At 36.1% G+C, this 13,898-nt stretch overlaps 1 protein-coding gene across 1 annotated transcript in view; it reads left to right on the plus strand.

The window, feature by feature from the left end:
- Positions 1-3,265: 3,265 nt before the first annotated feature.
- Positions 3,266-13,898, plus strand: part of LOC148953107 (fibroblast growth factor receptor 4-like) — a 140,973-nt gene continuing 130,340 nt past the window's right edge. The window contains exon 1 of the mRNA XM_089087869.1: positions 3,266-3,395. The gene's annotated coding sequence lies outside the window, so the exon portion shown is untranslated. The remainder of the gene's footprint in view (positions 3,396-13,898) is intronic.

Consider the following 13,898-nt stretch of genomic DNA (forward strand, 5'->3'; position numbering starts at 1 on the left):
TTGCAAAACGGAAAGCAGCTATACGCAGGATTAAAGAGAAGTTAGCTAAAACCGCTAACTCATATGGGTTATTACCTGCATCGGGTTTTTTCCTGCAACAACCTTCATCGTCGATAGTTAACCAGATGATGGAAAAAACGTGTACTGCGTCCGCTCGAGCTTTGGATGCTAACTCTTCTAGTCTGTTGGACTGGTTGCTGTATTGTCGTAGGGTGGGGTTATCGAAAAAACGGGCATTGTGGGTAACATTGCATTATATCATAGCGGACGTGGACTTATCCGCATTACCCGACAGTTGCTGGGTGAGAAGCCTAGTGGACGACGGAGACGTAGAGTATAACCCTGGGCCTATTTGCAATTATATGGTTGTTGTTCGTTGGGCTTTGCCGCGCGGTTTTGTGCCAAAAAAAAAAAAAAAAAGGATCAATCCCACCATTTTGGAATATTTCAGCAGGGATTTAAAATTACTAATATAAAGACATACTTATGAAGTAACCAAAATTCAGATCTTAAAATATTTTAAGTTTAAGCCGTGTGTATAAATATTTTACTAAACATTCAATGTAATTTTTTTTAATATCCCCTAAAAATAGTGCATTAATTTGGTTAATAGAAATTATATATATATGGGTAACATTGCTGCTGTTACCAAGATTTTTCTCTCAATAAGGAGAGTAATCATAATAAAAATTATGTTTAATTTTATAGCAGATTTTTTAAAGAAAATTGGAATTATGTCCAATCCTCATTTCTAATTTTCCTTTTCTCCTCGCAAAGATAGGCTTTCGCTACGTTAAAACGCGATAAGATTTATTGATAAGTATATGTTTATATGTTTACGTGTAGGGGAAATAGTGACTGCGCACCTAGTGAACAAAAAGGCTTTCACGTATAAACAGTGTCAACATTGCCAGTTTTGTGGCCGAGAAGGGAAGCAGAGTTTAAAGACTTATCCTGCCAAAGTGATTCCCCGTCAAAACATAACACTTTTATTTTCAGTGTATTTTTTTAAGTGCACACTTTAATTTAGTATTTGCTGTTTGTTCTTTTATTTTTTTTTTTTGTTTAATTTTTACGTTATGGTAGGAAATTTTTTTTAAAATAACGCAAAAATCTGAAGGAAAATAATAAAAACTTTGGTTCTCTTTAAGAGGGGGGTGGATTGTAAAGTTCCTTCCTGATTTAAATTATGTGAATAGTTTAACCTAGCTGTCAATATTTATGTTACAACTTCCGCTTGTCACGGAATCCAAAGGATTTCCTTGAATATGTGTTTAACCAGAATAATGTGAAAAGTGATTAGATTCCTAGAAAATATTCATAAACCGATAGTAAGATACGTATATATTGGTGTGTTGACCCTTTGGAGAGAGAGAGTCGAACGTATGCATTGTACGTGATAAGTATCTATGGCTTTGATATAAATAAAGACTGTTTATTTGAAACATCTATGGACTTGAATATCTAGCTCTGCAAAATGGTATATTAGTTTGTAAGCACCATTGAATGGACTCGCCCAACTCTTTAACATTAAAGATAAAGCTTACAATGTAGTGTTTTTAAGGAACTCTAAATATCTCTGAAGTGATGCAATCCAGTGGCGGATCCAGGATTTTTTACGAGGGGGGTAAAATAGGTTGATCCGATAAACTTGCGTTAAGAGCAAGTTTAATAACCGCAAACTTGCGTTAATTAAGTAAATTACACTGCTTTACACTATGTTAGGGGGCGCGTGCCTCCTCGCCCCCTGGACCCGCCACTGATGCACTGATGCAATCTTGATTGAATTCTAATCAAAACAGTTGAAAGGTCCTAAACATGATCCCTCGCGAGTGACAAAATACGTTTTACCTTAAAGAGACATAACAAGTTTAGCCCTAAAGATAAGGGCCCCAAACTACACAAATGGCCTGCATGAAACAAGTGCTTCATTAGCACATTCTAAATGAAAACAAAAATAGACATGTTGCACATATCTGAAATCAGAGTTATGCAACAACTATTAATCCTAAAGATCGAAACCATGGAACATAATTGAGGCTGGAAATGGGAGGAGGGTGTACGGACCCTTTTGTCTGAATTTAGGCCCTTTAACTCTTCAAAATATATATATATATATATATATATATATATATATATATATATATATATATATATATATATATATATATATATATATATATATATATATATATATATATATATAACTATAAACAAGCTCGTTACTTTTGAGTTTAACACTGCACGTTGACTAGTCGGATCTTTCAACCCTCTGACCATTCCCTAAAAAAAAAAATCTGGCTAGGCTACTTCTATGGCTGTTGAACTCAGTTGCGCAGGGAGGGCGGGAGGACTTCTAGCCTCCCCCACCTGTTAACCAACTCAAATATATAAATTTCCCATTCCCACCTAAGTTAGATGGGAATTAGATGCCGTGTTGCATCAAATATTCTATTTTGCATGGGATCTATTTCGTTTAGAGGGGGGAGGAGGCTCGATCGAAAGAAATTTCTTTATATAGCCATTATAATTTTGGTAATTGCTTGAAATTCGGTCCAAATATTGGTGAGTCTCCACATATATATGGCTTCAAGGGTATGTACCTACGGCGCTCAAGTACATATCTTGGTACTTGTTAATTATACGACACACCCAAGAAGTGAAGTTGGGTTAGTCCTAATGAAAAATACCAAAACTTGATAATATAATACTTAAGAAAAAAACTATGGAAACTACGACAAAGAATTATGGAAAGCAGACCGCGCAGAAAACATTGTATTAAATACCTAACCTTATTCAACCTAACCTAGCCCCTTACCACCTCTATATGTTAAAAATTTGATAAAAATATATCTATATCGTAGTTTTTCTTACTAAAAATAAGCAAATCATACCCGACTGCAGAGAGACAAACTGGTTTTTGTCAGATCTTAGAGAGCAAAATTCTTCAGTGTGTTTTGAATAATTAACAAGGACCCATATCTTAAGCTCAGACCTGACTTCATCATTATCAAATAAATTTTATTATTTCGACATTAATTACTCGAGAGTCGTTATATTTAAAATTTTATAAATGATCTTGAGTTTTGTCGTCTTTGGAATGAAACATCCTATTTTTTTAATAATGATTAACCTGAGCTAATCAAAAAATTCAAGCCTAAAGCAAGCTAAAGAATCTTAACTCCGAGCGCGGCAATTATTGGATGCAAGAATCTTTCTGTGCGGTGAACAACGTAAACGTGTGTGTTTCTATCTGTGTGTGAGAAATTCTTATCAGTTTAAATCGGAATTTTGTTCAGAGAAGAGTGCTCAAATCTGGTAGAGTTAATTCCCTCAAAAGTGTAGTTGGATTATAAGCGCTAGGAGGAGATATTGATGAAATTACAGGATTAAAGGTATTTTTCTTCGTCTCAATGAATGGAATGCTATATTTTAAATTTAAAAAATAACTACGCACGCTTTCAATCTACTCAAAGCCTCTCTCTTTACACCTTCCCAGGAAGTTCCCAGTTCCGTATATATATATATATATAAAATACGGAATACCTCTATAACCAGCCATTTAATAATGGTTGGTTATATCTAATGGTTGGAATAACTCTAATATATATATATATATATATATATATATATATATATATATATATATATATATATATATATATATATACCTATTACCCCCCCCCCTATATATACCTAACCCTGAATTGGCATATATAGGGGGGGGGGCTGAAATTCATTTCCGACAGAAATGATTATTATATTCGTAATCAGTATAAAAAAAGGCATCAAATGGTGTAGGCTATTCACTTTTGGGTAAAATTCTACTTTAGCTACTTTTGGCTATCTTGGAAAGGGGTTATGTTATGAAAATGAAACTTTCAGGGATGGGTCTACAGGCTAAAGTATGTCCCGGGAAGGTATTTTGAAGTACCTATCTCTACTCCTTCTCCCTCTTGAGGGCCCTGAAATTTGCCTACACGACATGTCTATATCTTTGGAAATTTTTACAAAACAGCATTTTACCTTAATTTTCAGTTATCAGTTTCTGTTTCTCTAGGTTTAGTTCTGAAAATGCAATTCCTGTTACTTGAGTAGAATTTTAAGCCATATGATTTTTTTTTTTTTTTCACAATTTAGGAAATGTATTTGCATATCTTTAAAACCTTATAAATTAGGATTGATAAAAGTTGTGGTGCTGAAAACAATTCTGTTGCAATTTATTTAAGCAGAAAAGCTATTTTACAAGGCTTCACTTTCACAACACACAAATTTTGAATGCTTATCAATGGTCAGGACCTTCTAGAGGGAGAAGGAGTTGAGGTAGGTACTTCAAAATACATTCCCAGGACATACTTTAGACTGTAGACCCATCCCTGAAAGTTTCATTTTCCTAACCTAACCCCTTTCCAAGATAACCAAAAGTAGCAATAGTAGAATTTTACCCACTTTTGTCCTAACTCAATAATATGATTTGGTAGAACTTTACCCAATCATTTCTATCGGAAATGAATTTTAGCCCCCCCCCACCTATATATGTCAATTCAAGATAGGCTATATATTTGCACATATGGGGGTGGGGGTAAATATTTACCAAATCATATTATTGAGTTATGACTAAAGTGAGTATACCACTCGATGCCTTTTTTTATGCTCTTTACAAATATAATAATAATTTTTGTCGGAAATGAATTTTAGCCCCCATCCCTATATATACCAATTCAGGGTATGTATAGGCGGGGGGGGGGGGGGGCTGAAATTCATTTCCGATAGAAATAATTATTATATTCGTAAACAGCATAAAAAAGGCATCGAATGGTGTATTCACTTTATTCCTAACTCAATAATATGATTTGGTAAAAATTTACCGACTTATAAATAAAGTAAACATACCACTCGATGCCTTTTTTATGCTCTTTCCAAATATAATAATCATTTTTGTCGGAAAAGAAATTTTACACCCTACCCCTATATATACCAATTCAGGGTATATATTTGCAAATTAGCGGGGGTGAGGGTGGGCGGGGTAAAGTTTAAACTTAACTCTCATTTACAGCAGAAATTAAATTTACCCCCACCCCCTAATGTGCAAACATATACCCTGAATTGGTGTATATAGGGGTGGGGGTAAAATGCATTTCCGACAAATATGATTATTATATTTTGAAAGAGCATAACAAAACATCGAGTGGTATATTTACTTTATTTATAAGTCAATAGTATGAATAACGAAAAATTTACCCTAAGCTCTCCTTTTCTATGATAGTTAATGGAAACAATCATTAAATTGATTAGATAGTCGTTCTTAACTGTCTTTCACAACAATATTCATTTTTGTTCTGATCAGTTTCTAAGTATATAGCTTTATGTAAGTTTGCTTTGACATTTAAGTTTTAGTGTTCATAAATAGGTAATAATTTCAATGAAGTCAACTGACGCCGAAATTTGGATCTAAAATCTAATTAATTTCTAGTATTCATAACTTTTGACAGTATAAGATGTTTATAGGGAGGTTTCATGTAGCGTGATAGTTTAAAGTGAAGACCTGTATAACAAAAGATCCATTATAAGGTTTCGATGATAATTAAGTGCTAGGATATGTAAAGGATAGACCCAAAGACCTTAATCTCAGCGAGACCAATCTCAGTTGTGGGACTATGAAAGCGAATTGGAGGAGTGCCATAGGAACTAACCCCCCCCCCTTCTCTCTGTTGCCTAATTACGACTTTTCTGTAATGTTGGATTACCACAGGGAATTTCTCAGCTCTTAGCTCCGTAAGCACTAGCGTGGCAAGGGGATCTAACCTGGCTTAACTTGAGCAGCAATTTCTGTAGACGGTTGTATTTGAACTCCTTTCCCCCTAAAATAATCGAAGTTAATCAGCTATAAAAAATAATTAACCCTAAAATGTGTCGTTTTGGCTCAAAAATGCGCCTTTTTTATGCAGGGACCCTAGTGTCCGTGATGAATTTTACAACAAAGTATGAGCTAACGCAAATCTGAATACAAACACGGTGTTACTATTAAAAAAAATAGTCTGCGTGTATATGATATTGAGCAAAAGGGCCTATAAGTCTGGATAAAAAGATAAAAAGAAAGGAACGAGTGAATAAAGAACCTACTTGTAAGAATTGAGAGAAAAAAGTGAAAACCTATCCAGTGTGTCACTGATAGCCTACTACTACGAACAACTCACTGCAGCACTAAGCCGCCTGAGGCCAGCACAGTTGAGCACGCTCCTCCTCCAGCCCAAATTATTCAAAGCTCCTCTCTTTTAATCTTCCCAAGAAGGTCCAATTTCTTTTTAATCCTTCCATATTGACTCCCCCCGTCCCATTTGGGGGCGAGCTGTTTTTCGCAAAAATTACAATAATTTGCTGAAAAGTCTTTGACATATCTGTCATCATTCATCTGTAAAATGTGTCCTAGCCATTACCACTTTTTTATCATTATAGCCCTTGAAAGCGGGAACCACATTTTTCGTTTAATTTGTTGTTTGACATACAGTCAGTCAAACGTTACCTAGAACACGTACTCGTTTTAACGAGTATCTAGACAATTCCTCTGGAAAACATTTATTAAATCTTCCTGTACCTTTCGAAGCGCCCACATTTCAGAACCCTACCCTATCACCGTAATTACCGTAGCTTCCAATATTCTAATACCTTGTTCTCAACCTTGTCCTCCTATTCTTCCAAACTTTTTTCGACTGCGAGAAAAGACTCCGAGCCTTAATTATTCTACTTTTTATATCTTCACTGCATTCACCATCTTCTCTAACAACACTACCCAGATAAGTGAAACTATCCACTTGATCAATCTTCTTGTTACCCAACATCATCTCTTCGCCTTTATTTATTCCTAGTCTAAGCGGCTTAGCCTTCTTAACATTAATTTTCAAGCCTATTCTTGCACCCTGAACTTTCAAAACCTCCAAAAATTCATTTATTTGTCTAACATTTTTATGTGTGACACTCAAATCATCTACTCAGGGCTGTATCTAGGTTTTTTTCGGGGGGGGGGGGGGGTACAAATTTTTTTTTAAAAACGGATAAAAAATTAGTTTATATCCATTTTTGTTACGTTTTTATTAGTCCGACAAATATTTGGGGGGCGGGGTTCACCCCCCCCCCCCGGAGACGGCTTTGTATCTACATAATCTAAGTCTAGGAGAGTTTTACCTTCCCGTTTGATTCCATGCTCTCCCATAGCATTCGCTGTGTTTAGGGCAAAGCCCTTCATAATCTCCAATATGATCGAGGATAGGATACAACCCTACTGAACCCCTTATTCAACACCAAACTCACTACTAGCCTTACTTACTACCTTAACTGCAGCGATATTGTTCTTGTACATAGCTCTAATCATTTTGATATACTCACACAAGGACATTATCACTAATTTAGGCACCGTTTATATTTTTCACTGGAACAAGTCGAGACTGACTTCTTCCTCTTAATTTGTTAATATGCCAAAACAATATTTTACAGTTATGTCGTCTGGTCGCATCTTCCATATCCTTGGCAATTTGATCTATGGCCTCCATTTCCCAACTCCTTAGTTAATATTTTCATACATTCTCAACATCCCTTACCATATTCTCGTATTATTTATCAGTCAAAAACCTTCTGTGCAAAAACCCTCCTCTTTTCTACAGCGTTTTTGGTTTAAAGCGATTTTGGTAATATTCCTAGCTGCATTTCTAACGCTCCTTCCCAATGCACCTTCTTCCACTTCACAAACTATTTTTCTAAAATGATTTCATCCATCAATCTTCTAAATTGCCAAATTTGAAACACTCTAGTTTCATATTCAACTGTTCCTGGAAAGCTCCACCCAAGTTCACATCTGGAGTCTACCAACGTCGTAACTTCCCGGAAGGTAATTACCCTCCCTAAGTTTTTCGTTTTTAGATTAATTTTAGACACATGGTGACATGACTTTTAACATCATTAGCATCATTCTTTTATGTCCTAGTGTCTTGCATTGATCCTGGCAGTCTTTGATTTACAATAACACAATCAATAAGGTTGGCCGTCCTACCGCCGTGTGGGTACCATATTAAGTTATGGGCCATTTTATGACAAAACACCGTATCGGTTATAACTAGATTGTTTCACCTACAGAATGGCAGCATTCTATAAAGTTGCAATTTTCATATTGTTTAAATCATTAAAATTATAATGGCCTCAAGTTGTGTTGTGAGGTCATTGTCTGATTTGCTAATCGTTGGATTTGTGATGTCTACTAACTGCAATGCCAGTCAAATCTAACTTTCAGGCTGCTTAAAAGGCTGTCAGAATCTGAAGGTTCCCGTTTACGATTCTCGTATTTCATTGCCAGACACAAAAAACATATCTCTTTAAATTCTAAAACCGTTGAATGATATCCGATATCCTTCCTCATCTATAGGCGATAATCATAATGAGGGAAAAGAGCTTACTTGGGTAGTTTTAAGTACTAAACCCAGCTTTCTTTTGTAGCTAAGAACTTCCCGTGTTGAATGTTCAAATCTGACAAATTGTGCTGCATGGGTGAGAAAAGTTTAAACTTAATGGACAATTATGCGATTCAATTCTGGGCTCGAATAAAAAAGGATTCAATTCACTTTACTCTAAAGAAAAAAAAAACTACAATGCGGAAACTTTCAAAAAAAAAAAAATTTTTAATTGTTTGATGATTTTGACCAAAAAAATGAAACTAACACATTACTTTACGAGCTTAGTGTTTTCAGGAGTCCTTTTTTCTTGTAAAAGCTAATGGCATACGGATAATGGCTCTAGTATTTTTTTAAGGACAGTAGCATTCTTTCTTTAGATGTTCCCCAAAACTACCAAATCCAACTTTTTCCATGGGTTACACTTGCCTATGTGCATTGTCAAAAGTGTTAAAATTCGATTTATTTTTCTCCGTGGCGTTAATAATCGGGAACTGGGTTAGACTGTAGGAGGACATTGAAGTTTTACTTATCGGTTCGCAAGAAAAATCAAAACAACGAATTCTACTTTGAAAAAAAACAAAAACAAACAGACAAATCAAAACTTCCCTGGCGGGAACCTTTCAAAAATCTCAAAACCTGCTTGATAATTTAGTGAAAAAAGCCAAATGAAGACAAAGCTTTGGTTTGCTCGCATTGTTGTTTATCTTTTCTTTTGCCTGATGGTTCTTGGAGTACGTCTTCTTGAGCAAGAGATAACCATGTTCTAGACCTTTCCCAAGACTAATCCAAAGCTAAAGTTTGATCTCTGTATTGTCTTCCTTTGCTAAAATCGTATAATGCTTCTCTACCAACTTTTCTAGAACGTTCGTCCACAGAACAAGGGATCAAGATGTTTTAGATTTAGAAGAGAGTCAGAGACCGTATGCCCAATTCCTCTAATAATTTCTTTGAACACCCCCGTGGTAACCATTCTCTCTATTTCTTTTTTTTTTTTTTCATTGCCGCAAAAGATCACTTACCTGCCAGTATTCTGGTTTGACAGTATTCATTAACACGTGAAACAGCAAGTTTCGTTTGGTCTTAGCGCCGTAGCGGTGAAATCCACGCTATAATTATCATAGTAATGTTAATCAGCTATTTTTGATTGTTCAAATTTTAGCTATCCTACCCCATGGCCATTTCCCACGTTTAAAGACTGGCACAGTAAAGGAATGGTGTGTATGTGTGCATATTTAATTATTGTCAGTCGTATTTTATATATGATTATTGCGCCTCCTATAAGACTTATGCAAGGGTGCTAACACTCGAGTATTGTTTCTTAGTGCATGCTTTGATATTACCTACGCGACATCTGTTAGCTTGTTTTTTTAATTCATTTTTCGAGGTTATAAATCACACACCTGGAAGAAATGATCTTCTGAAGCTTAAAGCAACAATTAGCAGTGGAATAAAAGGTCTTGCACAGTTGTTGCGTCCTTCTATTTTATGAATACATCATACATCTACATTATGTATACAAAATATGAATACATTTTATGAGCACACAGCTGGGAGGATTGGGTTGAATACTCCTTCATTGAAGACTTGATAGCGAAGTTGGGGCAAAAGAGGGAACGTACGCTAGGGGGGGGTCAATCTTACCCCTGAGGTGTTTTGATTCTTAGACTGGCTCATATAATTCACCTGTGTTCGAGGTTTGATGCCCTTCATCCCCTCCTCCGAGATAAACTTCATAGTGCATGTCTTTTGAAAAACCTTCAAACGGGTTTTCCCCTAGTCTTTTACTCTATAGCTGGTGACTACACAGGTATAATGTTTAATGTTACACAGGTAAAAAAATATAAATGTTTTTACTTTTATAACTTTAATAAATTTTATGGGTTTTTCTCAGTAAAGTGCAAATTATGTTCTGGCCTTGGGAAGGCTTACGGGTTTTGAGCCCTACTCATGTTAATTTCTGCTCTTTTTGAGTTTGACTCGGTTATTTATTGTAATTTCTGTTCTTTTTGGGTTTCATTTATTAATTGATGCTGAGTTGTGGTAGTTTCACGCTTGGTAGATTATTTGATTTTATTTTTGCTCATTTTTGGTTTAATGGAGTTCTTTACTTTTCTTTGAAAAACTTATATTGCGGAAAAAGTTGTTTTAATTAAATTTCTGTTCGTTTTATATTGACATGGTCTTTTCAGGGAAAAAGAAAATTAAAGTTTAAATATTTTCTTTTTTAAAGACTTTATAGTTTAGCCTGCTATTTGTATGCCGGAGAAAATTTTTCAGCAATTTTTAACAACATACACCCTTTTAAAGATCTGGACACAAATAATAGTGTTTAATTTAGTTTCATACCTCCTCTAGTTGACCTGAAATAGAAAACTTTATGCTATTCGCAAAAAATCTGTTTACTTTCTTTGATAGCTTGGATACACTTACGCTATTTTGATTTGGTTAAAATTTAAGAGCAGAAGTAGCCTCGAAAGTTTGAACATAATACCCTCAGTCGTTCTTGGGATACTGCTGAGATGCCTTATTGGGAATTAGCATTAACACAGTACATTTTTATTTGATCTTAAGGCAACTATTAAAAAGGGCATAAGCCCTTTCTATTTTGAATCGAATGCACCCTTTTTGAAGTTTCTGCGACAACTCCTTCGATACGAAGTGCCCTGGTCTAAACAAAAAACATAATAATACATTGTACCCATATAGGTTTTTACTATAATAATGTCAAGCCTTCCAATCACTTTCGACTGTGAAAAAGGGCACTAGCCCTCTCAGTTTCCAATCGAATGAGCCCATTTTGAGTTTCTACGTCAACGCTTTCTACAAAAACTTTATATGCCCCCAGGGCACAAATTACAACCCTTGCCTTGAGGGCTGGGGCGGGTTTCATCCTCAAAGACCTAATTTCCAGAACTTCTCTACTACGTTAAACAAAATTGCTATCTCAAAATTTTGATTGGATATGTTTGGGGAAATAGTGGGCGTGAGAGCGTGTTAGTTGCCCTCCAATCACTTCCTATTATCCAAACGGGCACTGGCCCTTTCAATTTCCAATCGAATGAGCCCTTATTGAAGTTTCTACGACAATGCTTTCTATAAAAACCTTATATGCCCCCAGGGCATAACTTACAACCCCTGACCTGAGGGCTGTGTGAGAGTTGTCATCCCCGAAGACCTAATTTTCGGACCCTGCAATTACATTGAAAAAAATTGATGTCGCATAATGTTGTTAGGATGTCTTCAGGGAACTGGTGGGCGTGGGAGGGGGGTTAGGTACCCTCCAATCACTTTCGACTATTAAAAAGGGCACTAGCCCTTACAATTTTCAATTGAATGAGCCCTTTTTGAACTTTTTATGACAGTGCTTTCTATATAAAAACCTTATATGCCCCCAGGGCATAACTTCCAACCCTTGCCCTGAGGGCTGTGGTGGGACTGTCATCCTCAAAAACATAATTTCTGGACTTCTTAATTACTTCGAACAAAATGGCTATCTCAAAATTTTGATTGGATGTGTTTGGGGAAATGGTGGGTGTGAGAGGGGTGTTACTTATCACTTTCGACTATAATTTCCAATCGAATGAGCCTCTTTTCAAGTTTTTACGACAACGCTTCCTATAAAAACCTTATGTGTCCCCAGGGCGTAACTTACAACCCTTGCCCTGAAGACTGGGGGGGATTGTCCAGATCAAAGATATAATTTCTGGACCATTCAACTGCGTTGAACAAAATGGCTATCTCAAAATTTTTACTGGATGTGTTTTGGGAAATGGTGGGCGTGGAAGGAGTGTTAGTTGCCTTCCAATCACTTTCTACTATTAAAAAGGGCACTAGCCATTTCAATTTTCAATCGAATAAGCCTTTTTTGAAGTTTCTACGACAACACTTTCTATATAAACCTTATATACCCCCAGGGCATAACTTACAACCCTTGCCCTGAGGGCTGCGAGGGGGGTTGTTATCCTCAATGACCTAGTTTTCAGAACTTTCAACTAGGTGAACGAAATGGCTATCTCAAAATTTTGATTGGGTGTGTTTGGGGAAAAGGTGGTGATGAGAGGGGATTTAGTTGCTCTCAAATCACTTTCGACTATTAGAAAGGGCACTAGCCCTTTGAATTTCCTGCCGAATGAGCCTTTTTGAAGTTTCTACGACAACGGTTTCTATAAAAATCTTATATGCCCCCTGAGCATAACTTACAACCCTTGCCCTGAGGGCTGTGGGGGAGTATCCTCCTCAAAAACATAGGTTCTATCTGGACATCAACTACGCTAAACAAAGTGGCTGTCCCAAAATTTGGATTGGATATTTTTGGGGGAAATAGTGGGCGTGGAAGGGGTGTTAGTTGCCAATCAATCACTTTCGACTATTAAAAAGGGCACGAGCCATTCCAATTTCCAATCGAATCAGCCCTTTTCGAAGTTTCTACGACAATTCCGTGATTGCACTGCCTATGATTAACTGTGCTGTAAGTCTGTATGGTAAATGCTTCGAGCTTTCTTCCTCTTAGCCTATCAAAATCGAAAGTTTGTTTCACTAATATGCAATGGCGTCGTTTAGAAGGCAAGGGGGGCAGTTACCCCCCCCCCCCATTATTTCGGAGAAAAAAATTTAATTTAGCCAATACACCTTAGCTATTCGGATGTAAACCCCTCTTGCCCTCCCCCTCTCCCCAATAAAAACGCTGGAGCTACACCACTGCTAATAGGAACTAAAACCACACCGATAAATCAATTGAAAAATAGCTGTGAAATGCACCTTTACGGGTTTTAACCCTTTCCGTTTCTAGGACAACTTCGAACCCCTCCTCCCTCTTAGGATTGGTTTACCCATTATATGTTAATGATATACGAAGTCTCATGTATGTTGTCAATACTGGGTAGTCTTCAATGTTAAGTGGTGTCAAGGATATATATCCTTAAATGAAAAATAACATATTTTTTTATGGCGGCTGGTTCATTCAGAAGTAACAAAGCTTCGTGTTTTAGCTTAAACAGACGTTTTGAAACTTTTATTTTTAAAAGCCTTTGTGAACTACAATACAAAAGGCGGTGTTTATGATCATTACAACTTCTTGTGGAATCCGATAAAAAGTCTGCTATTTGATGGACGAGCTTCTGTGCAGTTTCTGTGCGAGCTTCTTATAAATTTTCCAAAAAAAGAATAAATGTTTTTACTTTTTTAACTTTAATAAATCAAATAATATTAACATTTTGATTACTAAATATTAGTATATGTATATTAAACTGACAATGCACATTCATTTGTATTTTTTCAGTCAGTGCAAATTATGTTCTGGCCTTGGGAAGGCATAGGGGTTTTGTGCCCAACTTATGTTAATTTGTGCTCGTTTTGAGTTTGACTCGGTTAATTATTGTAATTTCTGTTCGTTTTGTGTTTCATTTTTATATCGATACTGATTTGTGGTAGTTTCACGCTTGATTGATCATTTAATTG

The sequence above is a fragment of the Artemia sp. Qi Xiang Cuo genome, chromosome 4 (assembly GCF_049724085.1).
Source record: "Artemia sp. Qi Xiang Cuo chromosome 4, ASM4972408v1, whole genome shotgun sequence".
Lineage (NCBI taxonomy): Eukaryota > Metazoa > Arthropoda > Branchiopoda > Anostraca > Artemiidae > Artemia > Artemia sp. Qi Xiang Cuo.